The 20,868-nt window shown below is 41.8% G+C and overlaps 1 protein-coding gene across 1 annotated transcript in view; it reads left to right on the top strand.

Annotated features, from left to right (window-relative positions):
- Positions 1 to 20,868, top strand: part of SPART (spartin) — a 373,903-nt gene that overhangs the window by 134,809 nt on the left and 218,226 nt on the right. The window lies entirely within an intron of this gene.

The raw sequence follows: 20,868 nt of genomic DNA, 5'->3' as shown, positions 1-20,868 counted from the left end.
TAACAGAATCCAGATTTGCTCAGGTTTTTGCCCTTCTCTGAGTGGGCAGTTGTTTCCTGGGAGGTGAGTCCCATCACTAGCCCCAGAACAGTAATAATTCTTTCCAGTGATGGGCCAAGGCTTGGGAATGTGATACTGAAGAGGGGGAGTCACACAGGCAGCTCCTGGGAAACTTTTCCTTTTCTATCTTGAAAGGAGACCCAACGGAAATAAGGTTCTTCTTTCTGCCTCTGGGTGTTGTCATAAGGATGTGGCACCTTAGCCCATCAGAGAATGAGGCTGATAGACTGGGGATGGTCATAACCTTGTTCAAATCATGGTGCTACTGTATTAGTCATCCCTAGAGATGGTTCACCTCTCTCCAAACACACACTTTAAGTTCTCTGAAATTAGAAGGACATGGTATACTGGTGACTAACTCCCTCTGAGACCAAAAGATAAGTGATAGCCTGGGTATCAAAAGATAAGTGACAGCTGAGCTGAAGAAGAGGTGGATGCCAAAGGGGTGAGCCTGGATTCCAAGTTTGTCAGAGAAAAGGAAGCACAAGAATTTTCCATGCTCCATCGTGGATTAAGTCCTGTCGAATAGGGCTACCTGGAGAAGTGGTGGGGCCTCAGTGGAGGGTACCTAGAGGCAGACTGATGAATTCCTAGGAGTAAAGTGAGCTGGAGTAGGGTTATCATTGGCATTAAGGGAAGTGCAGATGAAAATTCTCTGGTGAATAGGGGGAAAGGAGTCCAAGGACCCACAAAAGCATACAGAAGGACTGCATCACCTTTAAACATCACTCAGACTCAAAATGTAAGGTGAGCTAAGACAGCACCAGGTAAGAAGGAACTTTCCTATTTCCCTAATCTTTCTTCCCTACGACCTCAGAGGGGTCTGAGACAGTAGCTAGAAAGAGAGAAGACACTGGTAATACCTTTCTCCCCTAGAACGTGATTCAGCTGGAGGGAGGAGAAAGAATTGTAATTTGAATGAAGTTGGAAGCTTTGATTAACACATGAGTGTGAACTTTCTGATATCTGATTTGAAACTTGGCCCATGGAGGGATTACAGGACTTTCTAATAGGGGTACAATATTACACATAATTCTGAGAAAATGGAAATATTCCTAAGGAAATCTTATATTGCTTTTTTCTTGCAGTATAATGTTGACAATTAACACTTCTTTAATCTGCCATATATATTAATTCGCCAGAACAATTTCAATCTTCTTCAAACTTTGTAAGTTGTTGACCATCAGATTTTGTGATACTGAACATTCCTTTGCTCACCATCATAATAAGCCATTTAATGAAAATTAGGGTTTGAGTGGGAAGGTTTTGTTTTATTTATTTATTTATTTTTGGCTGCGTTGGGTCTTTGTTGCTACGTGCAGGCTTTCTCTAGTTGTGGCGAGCGGGGGCTACTCTTCATTGCTTTGGACGGGCTTCTCACTGTGGTGGCTTCTCTTGTTGCAGAGCACCGGCTCTAGGCACGCAGGCTTCAGTAGTTGTGGCACGTGGGCTCAGTAGTTGTGGCTGGCAGGCCCTAGAGCTCAAGCTCAGTGGTTGTGGTCCACGGGCTTAGTTGCTCCGCGGCATGTGGGATCTTCCTGGACCAGGTATCAAACCCGTGTCCCCTGCATTGGCAGGCATATTCTTAAACCACTGCACCACCAGGGAAGCCCCTTGAGTGGAAAAGTTTTAGGCTGGGGTAGAGACAATAAGAAATGGTCCCTGGTAAACTGTATTATGTCAGACGAAAGATTCCCTGGCTTGATGACCAAATGTTTTAAAATAAAACAGATAAACTGTGCTGTAATTTTGCAGTAATCTTATTTTTTTGATGGTTCCTTTCTCAACAGTCCTTGAATATTAATTCTGTAGAGTCTTCGGAGAAACCTAGGCCTTCCTCACTTCCTGTCCATCCAGATCTCAGGACAGAGATAAGTGGAACCACCACTTCGTTGAAGTTTTCAGGCAGGGAGGGAGCAGGTGTCTAGTTGTAGGTGTCTGACTATTTCAAATGAAATAGAAATTAGTTTGGCTTATCTATTTTTTCCATTCTCTTCTCTTCTCTCCATTCATGCATACAGTTTATAATTGGCTGTATAAATTAAATACTTCATAATGAACCTAATTCTTATCTTCTCTAAATGCAGTTTCATTAACATTAAAGCTTCCTGGAGTAGTCTGTCATGTCAAATCATTGTACTTATTCAAAAACATACTAATTACCCTAGGAATTGTGATTCTAAGTTAAGCACTGTGAGACAGGGGCACAGAATCTGGAGAAAAGTGACAGAGCAGATTAGAGCATGATGTCAGGGAATACAGAAGATGAGCCTGGAGCAACGTATAGTGTCAGAAAGTAAGGAAGCAATGGAAGGAAGGAAGGAAGGAAGGGAGGGAGGGAAGGAGGGAGGGAGGGAAGAAGGAAAACCACACAATGATGGGGTATGTAAAAGAGACATAGGAGCCACCTGAAAGAGCTCCCAATGGGCAAATCTAGAACAATTTGAACAGCAAAATCGTATTGGATGATAGCCCAAAGTATAAAATAAACATCCATGAGTCCTTACTGATATATGTGATTGATGAATGAATAAATAAATAAGTAAATGGGAGAGAGGAGACATGTCTCCTATGCATAAGAATTCTAAATAAATTATGTAGATACTCGCCCTCTAGGAGTTGGAGCAAAACTTTCTCCTCCTTAATTAAGTATAGCCTTCACGTAGTGACTTCCTTCCAAAGAATATTGTATGTAAAGGGGAGGGGGGAGAAACTTTCCAATGGAAATACCTGACGAACACCACCTCAGCTAGGTTATCAATGTCAACATCAAGAGAGATAAGTCATGTTTTTGGTTATTTCTTACTTTCATACCCTTGATATGATGTGGTGAGAATGGCAGTTTTTGATCTTCCTCCCCAAAACTCGTTATCTTGTCTAATCATGAGAAAAACATTATACAGACCCCAACTGGGAGACAGTCTACAAACCAGCTGACCAGTACTCCTTAAAAATGTCGAGGTCATCACAAACAAGGCAAGTCTGAGAAGCTGTCACAGCCAAGCAGAGTCTCAGGACACAAGACAATTAAATGTACTGTGGTATCCTGGAGAGGAGAAAGAACATTAGGTAAAAACTAAGGAAATATGAATAAAATATGGACTTCAGTTAATAATAATGTATCAATATTGGTTCATTAATTGTGACCAACATACCATCCTAATGTAAGGTAATAATTGGGGAACTAGGAATGGGGTATATGGGAACTCTGTTCTACCCCCAGAACTTCTCTGTACATCTAAAACTATTCTAATATTAAAACTTTATTTAAAAACAAATTTGAGCATTATGGATTGTAAGTGGAATTGATGTAATTCAAGTTGCAGGCCTCTAAAGAGGGTAACCTAGGGCCACAGGAGTGAGTGGGGTGGATTCCCAATAGGAGAGGATGGCAGGTGAGTGCTATGGCCAAGGAAGAATATTATACTGTGGAAGATCAGAGTAAAGAAATGCTCACATTATTATGCTTTAGGACTATTCTGTCGCATATCAGAAAAATGTTTCCAAATACACACAAAAGGAAAAAAAAGAGTAAGGGCCCTAAAGGAGCTTGAATGAAAGCCAGATTATCAAATTCATTTTAAGTTAAAGAAATCTCCTTCTTTAAAGATTGAGCGTTATTAGATTCTTTATTTCTTATTTTGAAAAGTCCAGAAGAATAAGTGTCATGGAGAAGGATGAGTAGGGCCTGGTTTCACCATGATGACAACTGAGCCACCCGTGGGACCATATACAGAACAGACGGCAACATAGAAGGATGTGCTGAGAAGGAAGAGAGGCTGTGTCCTCTTTCTCTGTCTTTTTTTGTCAGTGATCTGGAAGAAGCAAGGTTAAAGAATAGAGGTTTTAGGAAAAGGAGATTTTGAGGGAGAGCTCACCAATAAAAAATTAGCAAAGCCCAGGCTACCAATGGAGCCACATGACAGAGCCTGTCTAACTCCAGCTGTTCATCTTCCACCAACCTCTGCACAGATTCAGTGGGTCACGGAGCCACAGAGTTCTGTTCCAGAAGAGGTCAGTAAGATTGTCCTAAATGAGGGAATAAGACATGCGAACAGTAAAACTGGGAAACACTGTGATTTACTGCGTATCTCTCCCTCACTCCCTGCAACCAGTCAAAATATACATCTGCATGTTAAAGTCTCTAAGAAAGGGGGGAAATGAGGAAATGTTGGGGTACAAATTTCAGTTATGCAAGATGAGTTTTGGCAATTCAGTGTACAGTGTGGTGATGATAGTTAACAATCCTGTATTGGATACTTGAAATTTAAGAGGATAGACTTTAAATTAAATCTTCTCAAGACACACACACACACACACACACGCACACACACACACAATTGTACCTTGTAGAGGTGGTAGATAAGTTATTTAGCTTGATTTTCGTGATCTTTTCACAATGTATACATACATCAAGTTGTATACCTTAAATATATGCAGTTTTATATGTCAAAGAATAACATTAAAAATTGTCTCTAAGAAATGGTACAGTAAAAAAAAGTATTTAACTTTACTAACCCACCATTTCTCAAACTTATTTAGCCCTGGAATACCCTGCCCTCTCTCCAGTACTCATTTTTACCTCCTGTTGAATAGTGTTTGGTAAATTCTAGGTTGGGAAACCTTATCTTAAAAACTATTATTCTGTGACTTTAAAAATAGGCAGAGCTGTAAGCTGCTGTTTGAGCTGTAACATGGATATGGATATGACTCTACCCACTAGAGTCAGACAGGCAAAATTCCATGCTGCATCTTTACTAGCTGTGTAACCTTGATCCAGTTCTTACTCGGAGTCTCATTTTCCTCAGTTGTGAAATGTAATAAATGGCAGGAGAATAGCCACCTTGCAGCGTTGTTTTTACAAATTATAGGTATCCATCAAGCACGTAGTATATGCTTGACGTGTATGTGCTGCTGAATAAGAGAGGTTACTGTCATGACTGGCTTATAGCAACTGCTGAACTAAATGACTCTTATCATATACAGGAGGCTTTATAGTCTATAAAGCAGAAGGTAAATGGAAGTTCTCATAAGGTAGGCATTTTAAAAAATTGAATTAAGAAAGATAATTGGATTCTGTCTTAAAATCTTGCTTTAGTTGTATCTTAAGAACAATTAAAGTATAGCTTGTATGTGACATATAAGCGGTAATTATGATGTCATTTATTATTTAAATTTATACAAGATGCTGAATGGGACTATATTTTCTGTTTTCTTGGAATTTTAGTTGAAACCCTAAACCTGAGAAAATAGGCAAAAGATGCTTCTGGTGTCTAAAGAGAAGTGCTGGACACATCTAGACCAGACCTATTCAAAGATATCAGATTTGGTCAACCCTGTCTCCTACCTCCAGCCACCATCAGCCTATGTAAGAGAAATGGTCATCAAGGAAAGGCAGCTATATTGGCCTAGTGGGTTAGCGAGGCATTTCCAACCTCCAAGCCAAGTTGTGGGTCTGAGAGACATGCTTACCAAGACTGGCGGGTGCCTGACAGGAGAGACATTTGGCATCTCACTCCTGGCTCTACACTCACTGAGCTACAGACACTGCCGGGCCAACCAGGTACACTGAAGTGGAAGAAGTGAAGGGCAGCAAGAGGTTGACATGGGTTTCCATAGACGTTCCAGGGGCATCTGTGAACGTAAAGACTCATGACTGACTTCTGTCTGGAATACACTGAAGGTAGGAGGACAGCTGGAGAAGCCCATTAACCAACCGACATGGGGCAAGGAGTGAGGTAGCCCTTTCCCATTTGTTGTGGAAAGACACAAGACTTCCTTGAGGACCTAGAGAATGTGGCAGTTGTCACCAGGCTTGAGCTGTCTTGATGGAACCTTCCTCCAAGTGCTGACTCCTGGGCTGAGTGACTGCTGCCCTGAGAGGGGTTGGGGTGGACTGCCTGGGGCTGGCACTGAAGTGAGAAGGAGGTCTCTACAGGTCTGCTGAATAGTTCACTGTTCCTGTCAGGAAATGAGAATGTTCTCGGGGGGTGGAGCGGGGGCAGGGGGAGGGCTCCAAAGAACCCTAAGTGGTGCATTTGTATATATGCCTGCCAGATGGGAGGGTATAACAGGCAACTAGCAGTAGCCAAGAGAGAGCACCAGTGGCCTTAGCCTTTGCCTGCCTCCCTTTCCCTGATTTGAAAGAGCCAGAAGATTAGGCAGAGAAAGAGCAAAAGTCATATCAGCTCTTGCCCACTGCAGGGTTCTGAGCCAAAGCTGAGCCCTGACCTGGTAGGGGGTGGAGGGGAGAAGCTATGAACTGGCTGTGAGCTTCAAGTTTTGATACTAGATGGGATCAAACCTTTTAATATCCAAAAGTCAATTAGTACTAAATAAGACTTTTTTTAAGTAGCTGGAATTGATAGGACAGCTATGGACTCTACATAAGCTGTCATCAGGGGGTGGGCAGAGGAAATCTGAGAGTGCAAATGTGAAAGTGGTTTGTGGTTTTACCCCATTGATTAAACCCATTTTAAAAATCAGTAACTGTTATTTTAAAATAGAAATCTTCTATAGAAAAGGCTTTATTGACAAGCAGGCCATTGAAAATTTCCCCTTGTCCTTCTCAGATATGCAGGCCCAGGGAGACATAAGTCAAAGAAACTATTCTTCCTGAATGTAGAGCCTGCAGGGAGTTCTGCTGGAACATTAGCTTTTCAAATCCCACTCGGTAGCAATGTAGTGTGAGTTGTTGGGTGGTGAAGACAGATTTCAGGGAAAGAACCATGACATTTTTGGAATACATGTAATATTTTGAAGACAGAGAGAAAAGGACTTAAGTTTCCCCTCATATATCTGGCCACCTGGCACTGTGATAAGCGCTTTATCTCATTTAATCTTTCCTACAACCATGTGAAGTAATCATTCACACATTCATTTTGCTGATGAGGAAATGGAGCCTCAGGAAGGTATGGAATTTTCCCAAACTCATCCAATTTATAAATGTATTTGATTCCAAAGCCATTCTGTTTCTATCATATTGCATTTCCAAAACTTGTGAAAGGGAATATGAATCTTACCACATTGAACTTCAAGGGAAACTGACTAGTATCAGATAGTTTAGAGCCGTAGCAGGGATCGTTATCAAGAAACCAGACAAGAGAGATGGGAGTTCCATGAAGGAAAGAAAAGGAACAACTAAAAGCAATAGGAGCTTGGGGTAATATTGGAGGAATGCTGGCAGTGTCTAGAGCAGGGGTCCCCAACCCCCAGGCCACGGACTGGTACTGGGCCACACAGCAGGAGGTGATTGGTGGCTGAGCGAGCAAAGCTTCATCTGTATTTACAGCCGCTGCCCATTGCTCACATTGCCACCTGAGCTCCACCTCCTGTCAGATCAGCGGCAGCATTAGATTCTCATAGGAGCGCGAACCCTACTGTGAAATGCGCATGCGAGGGATCTAGGTTTGTGCTCCTTATGAGACTCTAATGCCTGATGATTTGAGGTGGAGCTGAGGCAGTGATGCTAGTGCTGGGGAGCGGCTGCAAATACAGATTATCATCAGCAGAGAGGTTTGACTGCACAGAGACCATAATAAATCAATTGCTTGCAGACTCGTATCAAAACCCTATCAGTGAGTGGCAAGTGACAATTAAGCTGGATCCGGTGGCAGGCTTTAGAGTGGCAAGTGAGTCGATGTACTTCAATTATACAGCTGCTTCTGGTGGTGGGCTTTAAGTCGGAATCCGACACTTAATTTAGTCCATGCGTGGCCCGCCCATTACTTTATTTACCACTTCCATCCACGCCTCTTTCCTGCACTGTGCACTTGTCTCAGTCACAGTTTTGGTAAGCCCACAAGCTAACCCTAGCCAAAATGAGTAAAAATCAAACGTCGCTGGAGAGCTTCTTTGAAAAGGGAGAAAGACCCAATGATGAGAGAGCAGAAGACTCTAAGAATGCCAACAAAAAGAAAGCTGCATTTAAAAGAAAAAACCAAGAGTCCTAGTTAAATTACGGGTTCACTGCAACAGGTGATTCACATTCTCCAAGCCCGCTTTGTATAATACGTGGCGACTCTCTATCCAACAAATCCATGAAACCTTCAAAACTGCTTTGCCACATGGAGACAAAGCACCCTGCATTAAAAGACAAGCCTTTGGAGTTTTTCAAAAGAAACAAAACATGAACACGAAGAGCAGAAGCAATTATTGAAGGCCGCCACTTCATCAAATGTGTCTGCACTAAGAGCATCGTTCTTAGTGGCTAACCGCATTTCTAAAGCTAAGAAGCCCTTTACTGTTGGTGAAGAGTTGATCCTGCCTGCTGCTAAGGACATTTGTTGTGAACTTTTAGGAGAGGCTGCAGTTCAAAAAGTGGTACATGTTCCTCTTTCGGCTAGAACCATAACTAGATGAATTGATGAAATAGCAGACGATATTGAGGCACAATTGTTAGAGAGGATTAATGAGTCACTGTGGTGCACAATCCAGGATGACGAGTCTAGTGATGTTGACAACAAGGCAACAATGCTTGTTTTTGTGTGATATATTTTTGATGTTGACAACAAGGCAACAATGCTTGTTTTTGTGTGATATATTTTTCAGGAGGATGTGCATGAGGGTATGTTAGGTGCACTTTTGTTGCCACCCAACACCACAGCTGCGTCAAGTCTTTGAATGATTACATATCAGGAAAATTGAATTGGTCATTTTGTGTCCGTATATGCACGGACAGAGTGGCTGCCATGACTGGATGGCTTTCTGGTTTCACTACTTGGGTCAAAAGAGGTTGCTTCTGAATGTGTGTCTACGCACTATGTCATCCATAGAGAAGTTCTGGCTAGACGAAAAATGTCGACTGAACTTAACGTTTTGCAGGATGTGATTAAAATTATCAACCACATCAAAGCACATGGCCTTAACTCACATCTGTTCGCACAGCTCTGTGAGGAGATGGACGCAGAGCACACACGTCTTCTCTTATACACAGAAGTGAGATGGCTTTCTAAAGGGAGATCCCTGGCCAGAGTTTTTGAGTTCCGAAAGCTGCTCCAGAGATTTGTTTTAGAAAAACAGTCACCACTGGCAGCACATTTCAGTGACACAGAATGGGTCGCAAAACTTGCTTACTTGTGTGACATATTCAACCTGCTCAATGAACTCAAATCTGTCACTTCAGGGGAGAACGACAACTGTGTTCAAGTCGGCAGATAAAGTGGCTGCATTCAAAGCCAAACTGGAATTATGGGGGCAACGAGTGAACATTGGGATTTTTGACATGTTTTAAACATTAGCGGAGATTTTGAAAGAGACTGAGCCAGGGCCTTCTTTCTCCCAGCTGGTGCATGATCATCTATCTCAGCTTTCAAAGGAGTTTGAGCATTACTTTCCAACCACAAAAGACCCCCAAACTGGGAAGGAATGGATCCGCAACCCATTTGTGAATAAGCCAGGTGAATCAACTTTGTCCGTGCAAAGGATCAGAAGAGGATCAACTGCTTGAGATCGCAAATGACAGTGGCCTTAAAAGTATGTTTGAGACAACTTCAAATCTCCTTACATTCTGGATTAAAGTCAAGACGGAATATCCTGAGATTGCCACAAAAACACTGAAAAGCCTGCTTCCATTTCCAACATCCTGTGTTTGTGAAGCAGGGTGTTGTTCTGCAGTGACAGCAACCAAAATGAGATCACGGAGTAGACTGGACATAAGTAATACACTTCGGGTGTCACTGTCTCCCATCACCCCCAGATGGGACTGTCTAGTTGCAGGAAACAAGCTCAGGGCTCCCCCAGATTCTGCATTATGGAGAGTTGTATAATTATTTCATTATATATTACAATGTAATAATAATAGAAATAAAGTGCACAATAAATGTAATGCGCTTGAATCATCCCGAAAACATCCTCCCACCACCCCGGTCCATGGAAAAGTTGTCTTCCAGGAAACCAGTCCCTGGTGCCTAAAATGTTCGGGACCACTGGTCTAGAGGGAGGTCTCTCTAGATTAGATCAAACAGAGCTGAGCCGATGAGGCAGGTACATGGAAAGGTAGAGGCAAGACTGATGTAAAAGGGAGCAACTGGAACGGAAAAGACACGTGGGAGCAGAGGTTGCTGTTAGAAGGGGCGCAGTTCCCAGAGTGAGCAGCTCTAAGGAGGACACTACAGGAGCTGAGCGGCCCTCACACCAGCTGGAGACTGCTGTTCTCTACCTGCCAGAATGTGAGCCCGCCTCTCCTTGCCCAGGTTGACCTGGGGATGCACAGTGAAGATCAAGGAAGGAGGTTAAGGAAGCTCTCAGACAGGCTACCTCTGAGCTTGGACATAATTTCAAGGCTGTTGCCATTCCCATCCCCAGGTGGGTCCTTTGAGAAACCGGCCAAGTCAGGGAGGTCACTTGAGGTCTCAGTGTGGAGAGACAGACGGAGTAGATTTTTCCAAATGAAATCTAAAGAGTGTTTATCCTGACACTGTCCCTGCTCACTTGGATGAGGATCTCCAAATAAACAGATGGATTTTGTTTTGGTTTGCTTTCTTCAGTGCCAAAGGAAAGTCCCCTCTACAACTGGATATAAACAGGATGCCCTGCCCTCCTCTCATTCCCATTCCTGGAGAATCTACAATTTTGAGCTTTATTTAAAGATCCACATGCTTGGGGAGTTGAGTTGGTGAGGGAGGGTGGTCTAAAGCCAATCTCAGAAATTCCCTGAGAGAAACGTCAAGGAAAACCTCTCTGCGGGCTCATCCCCCTCTGCGTGGCCTGTATCCTGAACCATCTGCCTTCCCTCACACTTCTGAAGGAGCAGCTCACCACGAGACAGAATATGGGTTCTTCCTCTGCTCCCCCGGGGGCCCTTCCAGGTCCTGCACTGATGTGCATCTCTGGGAAGGAAAACCAGACACGTTATCATGCAAGAAGCCCAGCACACGATGTGGCATCTGACAAGGGCCCACTTCCCTGATTGCCACTCATCTGTCGTGGCTGCTCTGTTCTCTTTCTTTGATCCTTGAAGGCAGAGATCTGTGTTGTCATGGAAAGAGCACAGGCTTGAAGTTGCAAACCAGGGTTCAGATCTTGATTAGTGTCATCTTGGGCAAGTGACAGACTTCAGTTTCCTCATCTGCAAAATGCACAATCCCTGCATCACTGGTTTTGCATTTGAACTGTTTTAGTGATTAAATAAGATAATGCCTGCAGAGTACTCAGTATGTGACAGACATACAATAAATAGTCCCTTCCTCCAGCCTCTTAAGTCAGTGTTTACAGAGTTGCCTGCTGTTTCCAAAACCTACATTTGGGGCACCCTGGGGATAAGCAGGACCCAGCCACGTCAGAACACCCATATTTCAGAACACCTTCATTCCCTCACTTCCCTTCACGTCCTCCTGGTCTGGGCACTGAGTTCCCTTCAGCTGAGTTAATAGCAAGACAGAGATGGCAACAGGAGGCATGATCCTTTGCAAGTCTTGTTGTTGCCCATTTTCATTCTTCCTGACATGAAAGCAAACCTACCTTTCTGACAGTGTTACTTACAATACTTACATTACAGCTGCCACAGAGCAGTCTGTGATTGGGGGACTTCCTGACAGAATGTTCTCTTCAGAAATTCCTTGAGTAGAAATGACCTATTTGCACTGTTAATGCGTTTGTGAGACCCCCAGGGTCCACCAGTAAAGACTGTCAAAGGATGGATGGATCCACTCTGCTGCTAGATGCTACCACATCTTCTTCAAAAGGCATTTAAGTTCTATACCTAAAGGTGCATTTCCTATGGGATTTTGTTTGCTTATGATGCTGATGTAATATGATCATATAATCACGTAAGATGATGATCATGTAATATGATATCTTACATGTTTATATGGTATAAACAAAATAAAGTGTAGGTGGATACTATTTTGAAATACGAATTGATGCATTCTTCTTTCATTCCTTTTACTTAGAACCCTTTAGACAGGCTATAAATAAAAGGCCTGTCTAAGGCCATTTACTTAAAAAAGTAAGGCTGAAGCTTCTTGCTCTGCAAGGACAGAAAAATATCCATTGTGAAAAATGGGTAAATTTTATGCTTTGAGTTCCAAATTAGGTGCATGAAATTCAAAGCCAAAACAATAAATTTATTTATTTATTTATTTTATTTATTTTTAAAGATGTTTTTGATGTGGACTATTTTTAAAGTCTTTATTGAATTTGTTACAATATTGCTTCTGTTTTATGTTTTGGCTTTTTGGCTGCGAGGCATGTGGGATCCTGGCTCCCCAACCAGGGATCAAACCTGCACCCCCTGCATTGGAAGGTGAAGTCTTAACCACTGGATGGCCAGGGAAGCCCTCCAAAACAGTAACTTTAAAAGCCAAAGTCTTCTGATTTGTAAGAGATGTCGTTTTATTTAATTTTGTTTTTCAAAAAGGAAAGGCTGGAGAATTAGAGTTTTTCCACCAAGACTTTTGAGAGCAGAGAGCTGATATCTTCCTCCTAAGAACTTTGCCCCAGGCTGAGGAGAGCGAGAGCTCGGTCTCACTCTTGGCAAAAAAAAAAAATATAACATATACCATAAATCACACCCACCAGCATCATTGGCTACAGGAGCAGCAGGGCATCGCCTGACTACTAGACCAGGTGAGGCATGAAGACCAGAGGCTGCTGCTGGGATCACTCGTTCATCCACCCAGCAAACATTTCTAAGGCAGTCGACTACGTGCCAAGACTGTTCTTAGGATACAGCAGGGACCGAAGGTTTCTGCCCTCGGGGGCCTTTTGAACTAAAATGAATCCAGTAATAGGGTACTAAAGATAGATTTTGTCACATCTAAGTTTGTGGACTGATATGATTGGACGCTTAAAGCCATGGCAAAGTGGTGTGAAATTCTGAAGCCTATTAAGAGGTTAAGCTTTTGAACAGGTTCTGTTTTTCTAATTTGATAGGCAAAAAAGCTGAAGTTCAGAATTCTAAGGCAAGTGTTCTCCAATTATGGGCCTGCACCGGCCCATACTTGGGAGCTTGTTAGAGATGCAAGTGCTTGGCCCTTCGGCCCCTCCCCAGATCTCATGAATCAGGAACTCTGGGGGTGAGGCCAGTGATCTGCTGACAAGTCCCCCAGCTGATTTTGCCCATGCTAAGGTCTGAGAACTACTGCTGGGATGGGTTGGGATCACTAAGGAGACATTAATTTATCCAGTAGGCATTTATTCTAAGTCCTGGGTTGGCACTGGGGATGTGAAGGCAAACAAGATGAGTTCCGAACATTCAGGTGGTTGTTCAGACCTGGACACAGATCACCACAGTGTCTGCGATCCCACGGTAAGAGAGGCACGCTCAGGTACGGGGCAAGCCCAGGGGAGTTGGACCCGGCTCTTCCCCACATGTCTCCTTGTGGTAGAGGGAAAGACAAGGCTGCTCCTTCCTGGGTCTCAAGAGTGCCGGGGCCTGAGAAGTCTTCTGCCTCCCAGGCAGAGCTGCCCCGACTCTAGAGCAAGCTTCCCACAACAGGCTGTGCTTCAGAAACACAAGGACAGTTTATAAACATAAGCTCCTGCTCTTGTAGATTCAATGTCAAGCTCCTGGTCTTGTAGATTCAATGTCAGTGGAAATCTATATTTTTTAACAAGCTCCCTAGGTGATTCTTATGCACAGTAAAGTTTGTTCTAACAGATTAAGAATTAATCAGCCTCTGAACTCTTCTGTCTCACTTTGCATTGGCACTGCTCATTGCACTATGAGGAGATAGAGGAAATATTTTGCTCTGGTTGTCCGGATTCATCCCTCTTCCACAACTAATCTTCTGTGAGGCAAATCTAGGGGCTGGGTGGGGTGTTGTTTACCTGAGAGCAATTGTTCATGGCACAGGAATCTCACCATGCATTGTAGCTAAACTACCACTGTAATGATTGCAACACTCACTTAACAAATGTTTATTGAATATTCACAGGTCATGATTCCCCTCTCCTGGCATGCTTTGGCCAATGAGAATGACCAGGCATGACCTTTTGTTATGGCTGAACAGAAGCTTTAAATGTCATCGTATGGCATGGCTGAAGCCAGCCCCCAGTATGGGGTCTTAGGTAATGGCTTCTCCTTCAGCCTAGATTCCAGAATGAGAAATAGGTGGTACCAAACCTAGCAGAGCCCAGCTGACCTGCAGACTACATATAACGTGAATAAGAAATAAATATTTGTTGTTGTAAATGATTGTGATTCTGAGCTTGTATATCTTGCAACATGGTCTCAAACACCTACTCTGTGATTGGCATTATGCTGGGGGGATAACGATGGTTAATATAGTCTTCTCCCACAGAATGCTTGCTTGCTGTTCTTGAAGAAGGATGAGACAATATTCTGTTCTATCCTACCCTAACCTATCCTATCCCATACTACTCATTCATCTGTTCCCTAGCTTGTTACGGAAAGGATTTATTCTTGCCTTTATGTATAAAATGTAGGTAATGGAATACAATAAGGTACATTAGAAGCAGATGAAAAGGAAAAGGGAATAACAGAGATCAAGGAACGTGACATAAAAATATGTCATCTCGGGCTTCCCTGGTGGTGCAGTGGTTGAGAGTCCTCCTGTCGATGCAGGGGACACGGGTTCGTGCCCCGGTCCGGGAAGATCCCACATGCCGCGGAGCGGCTGGGCCCGTGAGCCATGGCCGCTGAGCCTGTGCGTCCGGAGCCTGTGCTCCGCAACGGGAGAGACCACAACAGTGAGCAGCCCACGTACCGCAAAAAAAAAAAAAAAAGCGTCATCTCAAAGCATCGAGTTTATCTCCCTGTGCTATGCAACTGCTTCCCACTAGCTATCTATTTTGCATTTGGTAGTGTATATATGTCAGTGCTACTCTCTCACTTCGTCCCAGCTTCCCCTTCACCCACTGTGTCCTCAAGTCTGTTCTCTACGTCTGCGTCTTTATTCCTGCCGTCCCACTAGGTTCATCAGTACCGTTTTTTTAGATTCCAAATATATGCGTTAGCGTATGGTATTTGTTTTTCTCTTTCTGACTTACTTCACTCAGTATGACAGACTCTAGGTCCAGGGTGGGAGGGAGGCTCAAGAGGGCGGGAATATGGGGATATATGTATACATATAGATAATTTACTTTGTTGTACAGCAGAAACTAACATAAAATTGTAAAGCAATTATACTCCAATAAAGATGTGGAAAAGAAAAAAAATGCATCATCTATGCTCCTGGGGTGGATACATATTTGATTCTAATCATCTAGGAGCCAATTCATAAAAGAGGCCTGATTAATTTCACGTTTCACAGAGCCCATAAGATTAAACAGCAAGCAATTGCTCCAGAAAGGCATGGCTATGTCTAATCATAAGACAACATAGAAATTACTCTGAAAGTCCATGGGATTTGAGCCATTCAGATTTGCTCTTGGTTTGTAATTTACCATTTTCCATTTCTAATATACTATACATCTCAACTTGATTCTGTTTTAATTTCAAAGAGAAGAGTGAGGAGAAAAGAGATTTTTTTTAGCTAGAAGGTGGGGGGAAAGATGCAGTGAGATATCTATAAAGCATTCTTTTTGAGTGTAATGCTTTACTAATGTCACATTCCACTGTAAGTATTAGTTTACTTGTTTTTTGTGGTTTTTTTCCTGTGGGTTATTCTAAGGGAGGGTTTGGTCTTAATCTATTTCGACTTTCTGGCTCAGTTCCTAGAATAAATGTCAAATAGAATGAGTGAGCATTGGGTTTACTGATTTTCCTTGCTGTATGGTGTTCCACTGTGTATATTATTATATGTCCATTCTACTATTAATGGATATTTGGGTTGTTTCCAGTTTGGGGAAATTACAAACTATGCTACTATGAGCATACTTGTATATGTATTCTCCTGTACACACACACACATTTCTCCAGAGAATAAACCTAACATGGAGTAACTGGGTTATATGGTATATATATCTTCTAACTTACTGGATAACAGCACTCTGTTTTCCAGAGTGGTGGTTCCCATTTACCTCCTCACCAGCAGTAAATAAGAGTATCTGATGGTCCATGTTTACACAAGCACGTGCGTCGAGTATTTTCAGTCTTTTTGATATTTGCTAATGTTAATGAGCGTATTGTGGTGTCTCCTTGTGGTATAAATTTGCATTTCCCTGATTGCTAATGAAGTTGAATTCACCCTCATGTAAGTGGCTATTGGGTTTCCTTTCCTGTGAAGAGCCAGTTCAAGAATTTTGCATATTTAAAAAATTGCATGTCTGTCTTTTAACTACAGAGGTTCTTTATATGTTCTGCATACTAATCCTTCATCTATTATGTGTGCTGCAAATATCTTCTTCTACTCTGTGGTTTATCTTTTCACTCTTTTTATAGTGTCTCAATGAGGAAATGTTCTGTTGTCAAATTTAGCACCCTTTCATTTTATTATGAGAGATTTTTGTTATCTAAGAAATTCCTTCGTATCTCAAAGTCATGAAGACATTTCTTATATTCCCTTCTAAAAAGCTTTATAATTTTGCTTTTTGCATTTAGGTATTTAATCCACCAAGAATTATTATTATTAGTTTTTTTGGTTGGGGAGAATGGATCTGGTATGGTTCAAAATGATCCACTTCAGTGACACATTGTAAGAGGTTTTCACAATATAGCTGTGTCATAGCTATTCAAGAAGTTTGTGTGCAGCAGTGAGGTTGGAGGTTGGTGTCTAAGCTATTATCTTTGCAGTCACTGAAGGGTAAAGGATGCCTGCCACCACCACCGCCCTCAGGTGCTATAGACACAGAGGCAATAACTCCGTGGGAACACAGAAGTCAAAGCTGATCCCTCTCTGCACCCCAGCTCAAGCCCAAAGGTGGGCAGTGGACTGTAGGTAGTCCAGAACTGAATTATGGCCCTCCAAAGATGTCCAAATCCTAACCCCTAGAACCTGTCACTATGTTACTTTATATAGCAAAAAGGACTTTGCAGATGTGAGTGAGTTAAGGATCTCAAGATTTGGAGATCCTGATGTAACCCCAAAGGTCCCTAAAAGAGAGAGGGAGAAGAGAAGAGAGGAGAGAAGATGCTCTACTACTGGCTTTGAAGATGGAGGAAAAGACCACAAGTCAAATAACATAGGCAGCCTCTAGAAGCTGGAAAAGGCAAGGAAACAGATTCTCTGCTAGAGTTTCCAGAAGGAATGCAGCCCTGTGTACCCATTTTAGACTTCTGACCTCTGATGTCTCAGTTATTTTCAGAATTGAATTAAATGATCCCACTATTTGTTCAGGAAACAAATGATCCTTCAGAGCAGTGGTTCTTAACTCATTTTTGGGCCAGAGACCTTTTTGAGTTTCTGATGAAAATTGCACATAGTCAACATATGCAAAATTCTAAGTATAATTTCAGAGGGTTCATTTATCCTTACTTTAGAGTCATGAGGCAAGCCCAAGAACATATATGTCATTGTCTTAAAAGTATGCACTTGGAGCAAGACTTTAGTTTGGAATCATTTATTTAGCTGTGTCCTTTGGTATTATCCCAATACAAGTTAAGAATTTAACCCCTTTCACCTTTAAATCCCGAAGTCCATTTAAAAAAAATAAAGATGAGGCAACAGATGAATGGATAAAGAAGATGTGGCACATATATACAATGGAATATACTCAGCCATAAAAAGAAATGAAATTGAGTTATTTGTAGTGAGGTGGATGGACCTAGAGTCTGTCATACAGAGTGAAGTTAAGTCAGAAAGAGAAAAACAAATACCATATACTAACACATATATATGGAATCTAAAAAAAAAAAAAAAAAAGGTTCTGAAGAACCTAGGAGCAGGACAGGAATAAAGATGCAGACGTAGAGAATGGACTTGAGGACACAGGGAGGGGGAAGGGTAAGCTGGGATGAAGTGAGAGAGTGGCATGGACTTATATACACTACCAAATGTAAAATAGATAGCTAGTGGGAAGCAGCCTCATAGCACAGAGAGATCAGCTCGGTGCTTTGTGTCCACCTAGAGGGGTTAGATAGGGAGGGTGGGAGGGAGACACAAAAGGGAGGGGATATGGGGATATATGTATACATATAGCTGATTCACTTTGTTATACAGCAGCAGCTAATACAACAATGTAAAGCAATTATACTCCAGTAAAGATGTTATAAAAAAAAATTAGAGGTGAGGGAACTCTAGGTCTGTCCAAATTAATGTCTGTAGAACTGGCTGGAGAGAAATAACCCTCTGGGATTAGAGGCTGCTGGGCCATTGACCTGACCTGACCCCATACAACTCTGATGCTGACTTGGAGTCAGGCCAGGCCCCATCTTGTGTTCCCTCCTAATCAGTGGTGATGGATGTTTTAAAACTGATTTTCAAAAGCTAAATGTTGAGACAGTTAAGGAGTTTACAAATTCCCTGATGACCTTAGAATAATAAACCCAAGTACTGAGCTTTTAGAAGCAAAAGTGATTTCTGGAGGAGTTATTGCAGGCAGATATACAGTGAGACAGCAAGCTGAAGTCCAGCCTGGAAATAGATAAGGGCTTCATCTTCTTAGAGAGCCCCAAATGAGTTGGAGCATCAGGGTAAATCTGATTACTTCTATTTATGTAATTTTAAAATGTATTTGGATTACTCTTGATTTGCCGTAAACAGAGTTTTTCAGAAAATGATGACTTCCTTAACTGTGGAAAAAATGCACATGAGATCAAGACCTACTTTGGGGATAATGTGAAATTAATTTACAGTCAACCCACTATAGCCAACTTCATCACCTGCCTGAGTCAGAGCCCCAGGGGGCTGTGCTGGCCAAGGGCCTTCTTCCCAGAGCTGTCTACCTCTTGTCCCAAACTATTTCTGCTCTCAGTAATCTTAAAGGAATCTAAGACGCTGTAATCCCCAGACTCTTCAGGAGAATTTATGGATGCGACTAAAACTTAATCCATTTGGTCAGAAAGCTGGAAATTGCTTTAGTGTTGAAATATGTGCAGACACGAGTTTCCTTAAGATCAATGGAGCTCTTCTCTCTCATTCTTCCTTCAGAATATCTTGCAATGCCCAGAAATTTATATAAGGGTTTTACACACCTGCATATCATGGTATTGGAGAAGTTAAGTAACAGAAAGACTTAACAGATCATCTGGTCTTTGGCTGTGCCAGAATAACATGGTTCCTTACAACATGCAGTCTGGAGATCTTTTCTGGCTACAAGCCTCTAACCATACTGTTAAGTGATTCTATAATAATCCAATGATGCTAGGACATCTTCTTGACATTGAGTGTGTACCTTCTCCTCCCAGTTTTAACCATATATTTTTAAGGACTACTTTTCTGACAACCTTAATTTACCAACTTTCTCAATTTCTGAATTCTTTAAGAACTGACTGCAAATAACAAAATAAGAGAATTTTTTTAAGTATAGGGAGCTTAAATAATGTATTTTGGAAACATATCAGATTTTCTCTGGGTTTGACTATGCATTCTGTGCTCGTATTTTTGTTTACTGTCTAGATTTTACCAGTGTCTCACTGCAATCAATCCCAAGACGATCCTCTTATATTTTGAATACAAGAACAGGAATGCTAACATGAATGCTTAAAACTTAGGAATTTTAGGGTAGTTTTGAAGTTAAAATAAGACAAATAAATATGCCAATTTAGAGAATTGTTAAAATAAATGAGATGATTGACTAAAAAGAATTCAGCCGTGTAAACTCCGAGACAGTTGAATTCTGCAAAACATATTTCTTGGATGTGTTCAACCATAGTCAGTTTTTTTCATTACATTCCCATCAGAGTTAAATTTTCAAAAATTGTGGGATAAAAGAGCAAATGTAGAAAATATTTTGAAGTCTTATTTTGCTTTTTATATTAGGATTTCAAATTGTGGCCCAAGAGAGCAGTGGTGCTTGCCTGTGATGTGGCTGGAGAAGGCTGGGTGAGTGGAAGAGGTGGATTGTGATCTGCATTTCAAAATTTGTTCTCTGGCCCACCACTCATGCCTCCCCCTTACATTATGATGGGCTGTGTAGATTTTTCTTAGCCACAAGAATTTATAGATTCTTGAGGGTAGTGAAGATATCACAAAAAGAATATCTTTGTGGCTGAAATACAAGAAGAGATTAGAAGAAAGGGAAAATGCAAAAGGAATTTGTAAGCTCAGACTTTAAAAATATGAAATATATGTATTTTGCCATTTTGTTCACTGTTTTATAAGACCAGAGATAAAGAAGCAATCAACTTTATGATCAATAATTGACCTCACTGGTATTTTTCTTGCTTTTTGTAAAATCTCTAAAGAGGAGGGTAGAGAACTGTGTTGGAGAGAAAATTTAAAGCTAAATAATTATTGCCACATTATTATTATTATTTTGGCTGCATTGGGTCTTTGTTGCTGCGTGGGCTTTCTCTAGTTGTGGCGAGCAGGGGCTACTCTTCATTGCGTTGTGCAGGCTTCTCATTTTGGCGGCTTCTTTTGTTGAGGAGCATGGGCTCTAGGGAGTGCGGGCTTTAGTAGTTGTGGCATGTGGGCTCAGTAGTTGTGGCTCGCGGGCTCTAGAGCGCAGGCTCAGTAGTTGTGGCGCACTGGCTTAGTTGCTCTGCAGCATGTGGGATCTTCCCGGACCAGGGATCGAACCTGAGTCCCCTGCACTGGCAGGCAGATTCTTAACCACCGTGCCACCAGGGAAGTCCTGCCACATTATTATTTAAAGAGAGCCTTTATTTAAATAGCTGTCTGAGTTTTCATTTTATCTGGTATATTTTTAATCCTCTGTAAGCATTTTTAATTCTTTGGTAACTGAAGTTATCATACTTCCATATTTCTGGCTAAATGTTTCTTACTTAAGTTTTGTCCTTTTACCAGTATAAAAATTATTCCATGAATTCTAAGATGTTTTTTTCAGTATGCTTGGTTAGGT

Source organism: Tursiops truncatus, chromosome 18, assembly GCF_011762595.2.
Source record: "Tursiops truncatus isolate mTurTru1 chromosome 18, mTurTru1.mat.Y, whole genome shotgun sequence".
Lineage (NCBI taxonomy): Eukaryota > Metazoa > Chordata > Mammalia > Artiodactyla > Delphinidae > Tursiops > Tursiops truncatus.
Note: the sequence above shows the minus strand (reverse complement) of the source record. Positions and strands in the feature narration are given on the sequence as shown.